Source organism: Capra hircus, chromosome 16, assembly GCF_001704415.2.
Source record: "Capra hircus breed San Clemente chromosome 16, ASM170441v1, whole genome shotgun sequence".
NCBI classification, from domain to species: Eukaryota; Metazoa; Chordata; class Mammalia; order Artiodactyla; family Bovidae; genus Capra; species Capra hircus.
The window spans coordinates 26925486-26937681 of NC_030823.1; the positions used below are offsets into that span (position 1 = coordinate 26925486).

The 12196-nt window shown below is 39.3% G+C and overlaps 1 protein-coding gene across 1 annotated transcript in view; it reads left to right on the top strand.

The window, feature by feature from the left end:
- Positions 1 to 12196, top strand: part of DNAH14 (dynein axonemal heavy chain 14) — a 398456-nt gene that overhangs the window by 325485 nt on the left and 60775 nt on the right. The gene's annotated exons all lie outside the window — the stretch shown is intronic.

Genomic DNA, 12196 nt, shown 5'->3' on the forward strand with positions numbered 1-12196 from the left:
AAACTAGAATTCAGAATGAAAATATGAAAACAGTTGCTATCCAGACATTTGGATAGTTTTTTTTATCTTTGCTTTTGTAGTACCAAAAGCTGGCACCCAGTACATGTTTGGTAAATGACTCTTGAATCAATGAATGCTCTTTTGAATTTATTAAGATTATTTTGCTCGAAAAATATAGACAACAATAATTCAATGGCTTTAAAAATTAAAAATGTATAGAACAGGGTATCTCAGAAAAATTCAAGGAAAATGTGAACAGCCAAGCATCAATATGAAAATACAGACTACTGTTAACATAACTCAACTTCTAATAGTTCTCAGACTCTGCACCTCACAATTCTAGGCACCATATTTACAAGAGGGTGAATCTGAGTGTCATAACCTCATTCAGAAGTTTATTCCTCAACTACTCTCCTAAGACCAAGAGACAAGATCATGCAGCAAAACAGGTGGCCAAAAATTCAGCAGCAGCAGCCAATCTAAGAGGCGTCTGCTGTAGTTGCAGTCATTAAAACACTCTCAGTATACTTTAAGAAATAACAACATCACATCACCATGTTGTATACCTGAAACTTATATAATGTTGAACACAAATTATATTTTAATTAATTAGTTAAACTATTTTTAGCTCTCAAGAAAAAACAAAGATATTTAATAGCTTTTTAATTATGTAAGCAATGTGTATTGATTATAAAAGCCATTATAACCTACACATACAGAAAAGAAGTAAATAAATTCTACCATCCAGAGAGACAACTACTATTAATATTACTATGTTTTATCTTTTCACTTTTTTCTTCCACATATATATTCTTTATATCTATTGATATTTGCATATGTTCATTTTTTGAAATATAGTTGACATACAGTGTTACCTTAGTTTCAGGTGTACCACATAATATTTTGACATTTGCATACATTGTGATTTGATCATAATCACAACAAGTCTAGTAACCATCTGTCTCCATACAAAGTTATTTAAATATAATAGCCATATTCTTTATGCTCTATATTACACCCTCATGATTATTTATTGTATAACTGAAGGTTTGTACTTCTTAAACCCCTTCATCTATTTTGTCCACCCACACCACCTTCTGGCAGCGACCCATTTGTTCTCAATATCTATGAATTTGCTTTTGTTTTGCTTTGTTTGTTTCTTAGATTTCACAAACAATCTAGATTTAGATTCCTCATGCAGTATTTCTCTTCTCTGTCTGACTTATTTTACTTAGCATAATACCCTCTAGGTCCATCCATGTTGTTACAAAATTTTATGTCTGAGTAACATTCTATTGTATGTGTATATCACATCTTCTTTATTCATTTGTCTATCAATGGAACTTGGGACGCTTTCATATCTTAGTTATTGTAAATCAAGCTGCAGTGAACATTGGAGGGCACACATCTTTTCAAGTTAATGTTTTTGTTTTCTTTGGGCAAATACCCAAAAGCAAAATTGCTAGATCATGTGATAATTTCCTTTTTAACTTTTTGAGGAACTTCATAACTTTTTCCATAGTATGTGTACCAATTTACAATCCTTTCTTGCTCCTTCAGTTGAAAGTAGTTCCTCTGCTTTTCATTTTACTTAACTTTCTCTGCTTCTCTAAATTTAGGTGAGACTGTTATAAAGAAGCAGAGAAAGTTATTGTAAAATGTACTATTACCTATTGTGGTCTCAAAGGAGTGTTCATATGTGGGAATGTCCCTCTGCAGACTGTGTGTGCCCCATACCTTTGGTGGAGGGCTGGATTTGATGTGGATTCCGGTCACATTTTTCCTCATGGTGTGTTGGCGGTTATCACCTTGGAAGGAAGTGTATCTGGAGATAAAGGAGCTAAAGCCTGCACAGAGTGTGAGGGAGACTTCCCATCTATTCAGTGTCCATCACCTTGGGACTCTGCTCCCGAGGTGCTAGAGCAGAAGCCCTGAGGGTTGAATTCCAGCTGGTTCTGTTCCCTTTGCATGTATGTTTTTCCTCCTTCCCCCACTGGGACCCTTACCCCAAAGAATGGGGGTGCTGAAGCCACGGATGCTCATGTGCTTACAGAAGTCTTGTGGGTGTCTTCAGCTCCCCTCAGACACAGCCCACAGTTGCTTCTTTTCCCTGGTCATGACCAGCCCAGGTCTAGTGATGTGCTATGTCATGGAGTGAGTGGGGCTGAAGCCAAGGATACTCATTTGGCTTGGACTGGAGTGCACAGTGAGGTGGTCACAGAAACCTAGCAGCTGTGCTGCCATCCGCAGTCTGGGCTGCCACTTGAGTAAGTACCAACAATGGCCACTGCTGCTCAACTAAGCTATGCCCCAGGCCCCCAAGTCACCTCTGCATTCCTAGGTAGAGTCTCTCCATAGCTGCTGGCAGGCTTGAATTCAGTGTCGTGCTCTGGCATGGAATGAGCAGATCTGGATATTCACTTGGTTCAGGTAGGTGAGGTCTGGGGGCAAGCCAGCATCCACATACTCTTCGCAAGTGGAATCCAGCCTTCTCAAGCCTTTCTAGCTGTCCATATGGTTCTCTATTCAGCTAAGGGACTTATCTCCTACACACAGGACCCCAGGACTATGTGTAGCCATTCTGTGGCTTGACTGACACCAGGCAAGTCTCCTTCAAAAAGAAAGGAAAAGTTAAGACTTTCACAGAAAAAAACAGGAGTTGAGAGAAATACCTGCTCAGTATAAATGCTAAAGGAAGTCCTTCAAGTATAAACAAAAGGATAATAGAGACCAACATAAATCCATATAAAAATAGTTGATTCTATAGTAAAGGTAAATAAATTTTAAAATATAGAAACCTGTACTATTGTAATTTGGACTCATAGAATTTAAATGACAAAAAGCATTTCGAAAACTATAAATCTGGGATTTCCCTAGTGGTCCAGTGGTTCAGAGTCTGCCTTGCAATGCAAGAGTCACAGGTTCAATCCCTGGTCTAGGAACTAAGATCCCACATGCCACGAAGCTCCTGAGACTGTGTGTCACAACTAGAGAGCATGTGCTGCAACAAAAGATCCCACATGATGCAACAAAGATCCCACGTGCCACAACTAAGAGCCAACACAGCCAAACAGACAAATAAATAAAACATAAAAGAGCCCTATAAATCTATGTTAACAGGTATATAATATATAAAGATGTGGCTTGTGATATCAGTAAAATAAAATGTTGGGGTAGCTATTAAGAAAGTTTTTGCATGCAATTGAAATTGTTTTTCTCAGTTGAAAATACAATGCTATAACTTTTAAGATGCTTTATGTATTTGTACTGGTAACCCCCATAGTTAATTTTGTGTGTCAGTTTGGCTGGGCTAAGAAATACTCTGATAGCTGATGAAACATTCTTTCTTTTTTAAAAATGTATTTATTTATTTATTTTTGGCTGTGCTGGGTCTTCATTGCTGTGTGCGAGCTTTCTCTAGTTGCAGCAAGTGGGGGCTACTCTTCATTGCAATGCTCAGACTTCTCATTGCAGTGGCTTCTTTTATTGCAGAGCATGGGCTCTAGGGTATATGGGCTTCAGTAATTGTGACACGCAGGATCAGCAGTTACAGCTCACAGGTTCTAGAGCGTGAGCTCAGTAGTTGTATTGTGATACACAGGCTTAGTTGCCCCTTGGCATGTGGAAACGTCCCAGACCAGGGGTCAAACCCATGTGCCCTGCATTGGCAGATGAATTCTTAACCACAGGACCACCAGGCATGTCCCTGATAAAACATTATTTCTGAGTATGTCTGTGAACTAAGATCCCGAATGTCTCACGACCAAAAAACCAAACAAAAAACAGCAGCAATGTTGTAACAAATTCAATAAAGACTAAAAATGGTCCATAGCAAAAAGAAAAACAAACATTAAAAGGAATAAAATACTTAGGAATAAACTTAACCAAGGAGGTGAAAGACTTGTACAAAACATTGCTGAAAGAAGTTAAAGAAGACACAAACAAATGGAAAGACATCACATGGTCATGGATTGGGAGACTTAGTATTGTTAAGAAGGCCATACTAACCAAAATCAATCTACAGATTTCATGCAATCTCTATCAAAATCTCAATGCCATTTTTTAAGGAAACATAAAATTTCTTCCCAAATTTCATATGAAATTTCAAGTGATTCTAAATAGCCAAAACAATTTTGAAAAAGAAGAAAGTTGGAGGCATCACATTTCCTGATTTCAAACTATATTATAAAGCTACAGTAATCAAAACATTCTATTACTGGTATAAAGATAGACAAATAGACCAAAATAAAAAAATGGAGAGCATAGAAATTAACCTTTGTGCATAGGATCAAATGATCTTCAACAAAGTTATGAAGACTACTCAATAGAAAAAGAGCAATCTTTTCAACAATTAGTATTGGACTGTTAATCAGCTATATCTTAATACAAAATAAAAAGTTTAAATTTGTAAGAAAAAAAGAGGAAAATAATAGAATTGGAAAGACTAGATCTCTTCAAGAAGATTAGAGATACCAAGGGAAACATTTCATGCAAAGATAGATTCAATAAAAGACAGAAATGGTATGGACCTAACAGAAGCAGAAGATATTAAGAAGAGGTGGCAAAAATACGCAGAACTATACAAAAAAGATCTTTACGACCCAGATAATCATGATGATGTGATCACTCACCTAGAACCAGACATCCTGGAATGTGAAGTCACGTGGGCCTTAGGAAGCATCACTACGAACAAAGCTAGTGGAGGTGATGGAATTCCAGTTGAGCTGTTTCAAATCCTGAAAGATGATGCTGTGAAAGTGCTGTACTCAATATGCCAGCAAATTTGGAAAACTCAGCAGTGGCCACAGGACTAGAAAAGGTCAGTTTTCATTACAATCCCAAAGAAAGGCAATGCCAAAAAATGCTCAAACTACCGCACAATTGCACTCATCTCACAAGCCAGTAATGTTCAAAATTCCCCAAGCCAGGCTTCAGCAATATGTGAACCATGAACTTCCAGATGTTCAAGTAGGTTTTAGAAAAAGCAGAGGAACCAGAGATCAAATTGCCAACATCCACTGGATCATGGAAAAAGCAAGAGAGTTCCAGAAAAACATCTATTTCTGCTTTATTGGCTATGCCAAAGCCTTTGACTGTGTGGATCACAACAAACTGTGGAAAACTCTGAAAGCGATGGGAATATCAGACCATCTGACCTGCCTCTTGAGAAATCTGTATGCAGGTCAGGAAGCAACAGTTAGAACTGGACATGGAACAACAGACTGGTTCCAAATAGGAAAAGGAGTACGTCAAGGCTGTATATTGTCACCCTGCTTATTTAACTTATATGCAGAGTACATCATGAGAAACACTGGACTGGAAGAAACACAAGCTGGAATCAAGATTGCTGGGAGAAATATCAATCACCTCAGATATGCAGATGACACCACCCTTGTGGCAGAAAGTGAAGAGGAACTAAAAAGCCTCTTGATGAAAGTGAAACTGGAGAGTGAAAAAGTTGGCCTAAAGCTCAACATTCGGAAAACGAAGATCATGGCATCTGGTCCCATCACTTCATGGGAACTAGATGGGGAAACAGTGGAAACAGTGTCAGACTTTATTTTGGGGGGCTCCAAAATCACTGAAGATGGTGACTGCAGCCATGAAATTAAAAGACACTTACTCCTTGGAAGAAAAGTTATGACCAACCTAGATAGTATATTCAAAAGCAGAGACATTACTTTGCCAACTAAGGTCCGTCTAGTCAAGGCTATGGTTTTTCCTGTGGTCATGTATGGATGTGAGAGTTGGACTGTGAAGAAGGCTGAGCGCCAAAGAATTGATGCTTTTGCACTGTGGTGTTGGAAAAGACTCTTGAGAGTCCCTTGGACTGCAAGAAGATCCAACCAGTCCATTCTGAAGATCAGCCCTGGGATTTCTTTGGAAGGAATGATGCTAAAGCTGAAGCTCCAGTACTTTGGCCACCTCATGCGAAGAGTTGACTCATTGGAAAAGACTCTGATGGTGGGAGGGATTGAGGGCAGGAGGAGAAGGGGACGACCGAGGATGAGATGGCTGGATGGCATCACGGACTCGATGGACGTGAGTCTGAGTGAACTCTGGGAGTTTGTGATGGACAGGGAGGCCTGGCGTGCTGCGATTCATGGGGTCGCAAAGAGTCGGACACGACTGGGCAACTGAACTGAACTGAACTGAGCCCTCCAATAGCCCCTGGAACACTCCTATTTTTGTCATTAAGAAAAAATCTGGTAAATGGAGACTTTTACAAGATTTAAGAGCAATCAATGCCACCATGGAGGACATGGGAGCTTTACAACCTGGGCTCCCTTCTCCAGTAGCCGTTTCAGAGGGATATAATATAATCGTAATTGATTTACAAGACAGCTTTTTCACCATTCCTTTAAATCCTGAGGATAAAAAGCGATTTGCTTTTAGTCTGCCAGCAAAAAATCTTAAACAGCCTTAGTTAAGGTTTCAGTGAAAAGTATTACCTCAGGGAATGAAAAATAGCCCCACCCTATGCCTGAAATTTGTCAATGCCGCTCTAGAAGATATCAGGACTAACTATGAATAAGCATATATGATCCACTACATGGATGATATTTTAATAGCTCATCCTGATAGAGCTCATTTACAAACTGTACTCCAAGACTTGACCCAGGCATTGTCAGCTAGAGGTTTAAAAATTGCCCCAGAGAAAATTCAAATCAACCCACCCATAACTTACTTAGGAAGGGTTATCAATTCAGAAACTGTGACTCATGCCCCGCTGCAATTGAGAAAAGACCGTCTCCTTACTTTAAATGATTATCAAAAACTTGTAGGTGATATTAATTGCATTAGACCTTATTTAAAATTAACCACTGCCAAATTGAAGCCCCTTTTTAACATTTTGCACGGGGATCCCGATCCAACTTCTAAAAGACAATTAACTGCTGAGGCTTGGGAAGCCCTAGGCAAAGTAAAATCAGCTTTATCTGATGGCTATAAAAAAAAATTGATTTAACAGTAACTTGGCAGTTCCTTTGCCTAACTACTCCAACAGCACCTACGGGAGTTCTGTGGCAAAACGGTCCCCTAAAATGACTTCCCGCCCAAGCTAAAAAAGTGGTAGCTTCTTATCCAGGCTTAATAGCAATGTTGATATTAAAAGGGAAAAAGTGGAGCATTAAATTGTTCGGTAAAGAGCCAGCAGAGATTGTAATTCCATATAATAAGGAACAACTTGATGCTCTTCTAATGTTTGATGAAAATTGGCAGATTGCTATAGGAAATTATTGTGGTCAAATTTGGCATCATTTACCCTCACATGCTTTGCTAATTCAAAAACTAAAAAAAGAGGAGTGTAAGTATAGTTCTCCCCATCAGATCTTGCAACATGCTCTCTTTGTAATAAATAACCTAAATGCTGATTCATCTGGAACAACAAAATGCAAAGCCATTGGTAAAGTGGAAGGACCTCCTCTCCGGACAATGGAAAGGTCCTGACCCATTATTAACTAGCAGTCGAGGATGTGCTTGTATTTTTCCACAGGACACAGATGCTCTGATTTGGATCCCAGACAGACTGATTTGCCATTACTTCGAAGGGCACTCCTCTGCCCCTGCCGCTGCCGCCACCACAAGGAACAGCCGCGCGCGGGGAGCCGTGGGCGGGGCCAGCCTGGCTGCCGGGGCCCAGTGCGCTGCCCTCGCAGCCGGTAGCCCCACCAGAGTCTGCGCTGGGTTGGCTGCCATGCCCACCGGCAGGAAAGGCAAGATAAACATCGAGATCCTGGCAGGACTGACAGCTGCTGCAGCGTGAACTCTGACCAGAAAATAATTCTACTTATTCTGTTTGGGCTTGTTTATCCTCTCCTTATGTTTTTCTTTTCACTAATGATTCTGGAAAACTTATTATACAAATGAATTATACAGGTGGACTTAATGTAGTGTCTTGTGAAAAATGTATGCTTTCATCTTGCTTAACTCTTCAATATAATGTTTGTTCTTTTGTGGTGTTAAAACGTCCACCCTATATTATGGTGCCTGTAACTGTAACTACTTATTGGTATGATAATTATGGTCTTGCTGTATTGCAAGAACTACAGGATTTGATGCTAGCATGATGATTTGTAGGCTTACTTATTCTAGGAATATCAGCTTTAATAGCCGCAATCACTTCTGTTACTGTGGCAGCAATATCGTTGACTCAACAAGTGCATACTGCCCAATATGTTGACACTATGTCTAAAAATGTTTCTTTAACTCTGGCAACACAGGAAGCTATAGATAGAAAATTAGAGATGAGGGTGGATGCCTTGGAAGAAGCAATAATGCATACTGGGACTGAACTACAAGCTCTAAAAGCAAAAATGGCTCTGTCATGCCACGCCCATTACCGGTGGATATGCGTGACATCTTTGAAAGTAAACGAGACAGATTACGAGTGGGAAAAAATTAAAAATCATATTTCGGTGTTTGAAACAGCTCTGATATTGGCCTGGACTTAGGAAAACTTCACAATCAGATACAGACCTTGGAACACTCTCAACTGGATTTTATCGCTGCTGGAGCAGCTAATGACTTTTTCCACACCTTCTTTAACTTTATTTCTGGAAAAAACATTCTGTCTAATATCTTCAGTTATGCTGCTGTTGGTGCTCTAATTTTACTTCTTATAATCATTCTTCCTTGTATTGTCAGGATTCTTCGGCAGAGCATTCAGAAGCTCGTGACTGAGGTGCATCTGGCTGTTTTAAGAAATAAAAAAGGGGGAGATGCCGGGAGCCAGCGTGAGGCACGCCACCCGTCATAAAGGTCATGAGGAAGGAGGCTCGGCATAACGCAAAGATGGGATCGAGCCTCAGGAAACCTCCTGTTCCCGAGCATCTACCCTCAAAACCAGAGTCTGCCTACTTTACTGTTTCATGCTCTCACCTACACCTCTGACTTTATGGGGGGCTGTCCCCCACCACCTCTCTCAGAGAAGGAGTTAACTTACAGCTCCAGTCAATAAAAATTTCTGGGCGTGACAAGAGTGTTTCAACTTACAAACTCCTCTGAAGGTTCTCTAGCCTGCCTGAGCAGATTCATCCGGCCACATGTGATTGTTTACAGCCTCCCAACCATGAGAGGCACAAGATGCTTTAAACTTTCTAAATACAGATTCTTTTGAGAAGTTAGAAAATTATTAGTATAGTATAGTGGGTTGATTAGAAATTATATTGGTGAAGAGTTTTTCATTTGTTAAGCCAATATTTGCTGCTAAATCTCCATATTCCCTGCCCTTATAATGAATATAACTAGCATATGGAAGAAATAAGTATTAACCTTTGATATTAATCATGTTAAATCTTAGGCTAAGTAAATTCCTTTCTTGATTATAACCCCCTGCAACCTCACCCTATGGGAATGCAACTTTATCTGGTGCCTTTGGAGGGTGGCGCCTAGTTTAATAAAAAATCACCCCTGGAAAAAATAAGTTTTCTGGTTGACTGACCGTTATCAGAAAGGGCCATAAAATGTCAGCAGGCCTCATGGCCATAAGATGATGTAAAACCCCTAAGACCTTTGTATACTTTTATATGAAGCACCTGATTTTGATAAAATTCAGGCCTGCTGACCCCGTGTGACTCTGTATTCATCCCTATGTATAACAAAAAGTATATAAGCAAACCTGAAAATAAAGAAAACGGATCAGTTTCTGGAAAGACTGATTCCCCCGTGTCCCCTGGCTGAATTCCCATCTGAAGCATGGATACTCACCATGTCTACTTACTTGCCCTGGCTTCTAAGACCCACGCAAGAGGGAGCCCAAGGCGGGGCACCCTCCGCTATTTAAGTGGGCGCTGGTGGTCTACGTAGATGGTGCAAACTCCTTGTCTTGGAGTTTTATTGATATTCCATGTAAACCAAGTTATTCAGCATCTTTTTCTCCACTAATTTTCCTACTACACTATTCTTTTCTAATCTCTCTTTATATTTCTAATAAAATAGCTTTTTCCTAGGACACCAATTCTGTCTCCCCTTCGAATTACCCTGGATCCACCAGGGTTGGACCCCAGCACCCAACCTGCCTCTTGAGAAATCTGTTTGAAGGTTAGGAAACAACAGAACTGGACATGGAAAAACAAACTGGTTCCAAATAGGGAAAGGAGTACATCAAGGCTGCATATTGTCACCCTGCTTATTTAACTTATATGCAGAGTACATCATGAGAAACACTGGGCTGGAAGAAGCACAAGCTGGAATCAAGATTGCTGGGGAAAATATCAATAACTTCAGATATGCAGATGACACCACATTTACGGCATAAAGTGAAGAGGAACTAAAGAGCCTCTTGATGAGAGTGAAAGAGGAGAGTGAAAAAGTTGGCTTAAAATTCAACATTCAGAAAACAAAGATCATGGCATCTGGTCCCATCACTTCATGGCAAACAGTGGCTAACTATTTTGGGGGGCTCCAAAATCTCTGCAGATGGTGACTGCAGCCTTGAAAGTAAAAGACATTTACTTCTTGTGAGAAAAGTTATGACCAATCTAGACAGCATATTAAAAAGCAGAGATGTTACTTTGCCAACAAAAGTCCATCTAGTCAAGGCTATGGTTTTTCTAGTAGTCATGTATGGGTGTGAAAGTTGGACTATAAAGGAAACTGAGTGCCAAAGAATTGATGCTTTTGAACTGTGGTGTTAGAGAAGACTCTTGAGAGTCGCTTGGACTGCAAGGAAATCCAGCCAGTCCATCCTAAAGGAGATCAGTCCTGAATATTCATTGGAAGGACTCATGATGAAGCTGAAACTCCAATACTTTGGCCACCTGATGCAAAGAGCTGCCTAATTTGAAAAGGCCCTGATGCTGGGAAAGATTGAGGGCAGGAGAGGGGGATGACAGAGGATGAGATGGTTGGATGTCATCACAGACTCAATGAACATGAGTTTGGGTAAACTCCGGGAGTTGGTGATGGACAGGGAAGCCTGGCATGCTGCAGTCCATGGGGCTGCAAAGAGTAGGACACGACTGAGCGACTGAACTGAACTGAAGGAAAAAAAATGGTGTTGGCAAAACTGAACATTCATATGCAAATGAATGAAATTGGACTCACATCAAATATAAAAATCAACTGAAAATGGATTTAGGACCTAGACATAAGAACTAAAACTATAAAATTCCTAGAAAGCTTAGGGGAAAAATCTTTCTAACATTGGACTTGGCAGTGATTTTTTGGATTTAACACTGAAACACAGGCAACAAAAACAAAAATAGACAAATCAAAATTATATCAAATTAATATATATCAAAATTATTATATATCAAATTTATATCAAAATTTAAAACTTTTGTTCATCAAAGGACACAGTCAACAGAGTGAAAAGGCAATCTAAGAAATAGGAGAAAATATTTCAAACCCTATGTCTGATAAGTTTATATTTACATGGAATATATAAAGAACTCCTACAACTCAACAACAAAAAAATCAAATAACCCAATTTTTAAATATTTGAATAAACATTTGCCCAAAGATTAAATACAAATGGACAACAAACATATGAAACTATGCTCAACAACACTAATCATAGGAAAATGCAAAACAAATCTACATAAAGATATCATCTCACATCCATTTCTTTTTAAAAAAAAGAAAATAATAAGTTCTGGCAAGGATGTAGAGAAAATGGAAACCTGTTGATGGGATTTTTAAATGGTGCATATTTGGAGCACAGAAAACAGTACAGAGTTTCCTCAAAAAAAAGACCTAAGAATAGAATTATCATATGATCCATTAATCCTATGTCTGATTATATATCTAAGAGAATTGAAAGCAGGGTCTCAGAGAGATATTTGCATATAGTGTTCATAGCAGCACTATTCACAATATCCAATAGGTAGAAGCAACCCAAGTGTACACTGGTGACTGGATAAAGAAAATGTAGTATATACATAAAATGGAGTATTATTCAGTCAAAAAACGGAAATCCTATCACATAGTACAACATGGCTGAAACTTGATGACATTATGCTAAGCAAAATAAGCAAGTCACCAAAAGACAAACACTGTATGATTCCACTTACATAAAGTACATAAGGAAGTCAAATTCACAGAAACAAAAGAATGGGTAGTTACCAGGAGCTAGGCGGTGGGGAAATGAGAAAAGGATTACCAGGAGCTAGGAGGTGGGAAAATGGGTACAGAGCTTCAGACTTGCAGAAAGTTTTGGAGATCTGTTTCACCACAACATGAATCATACTTAACA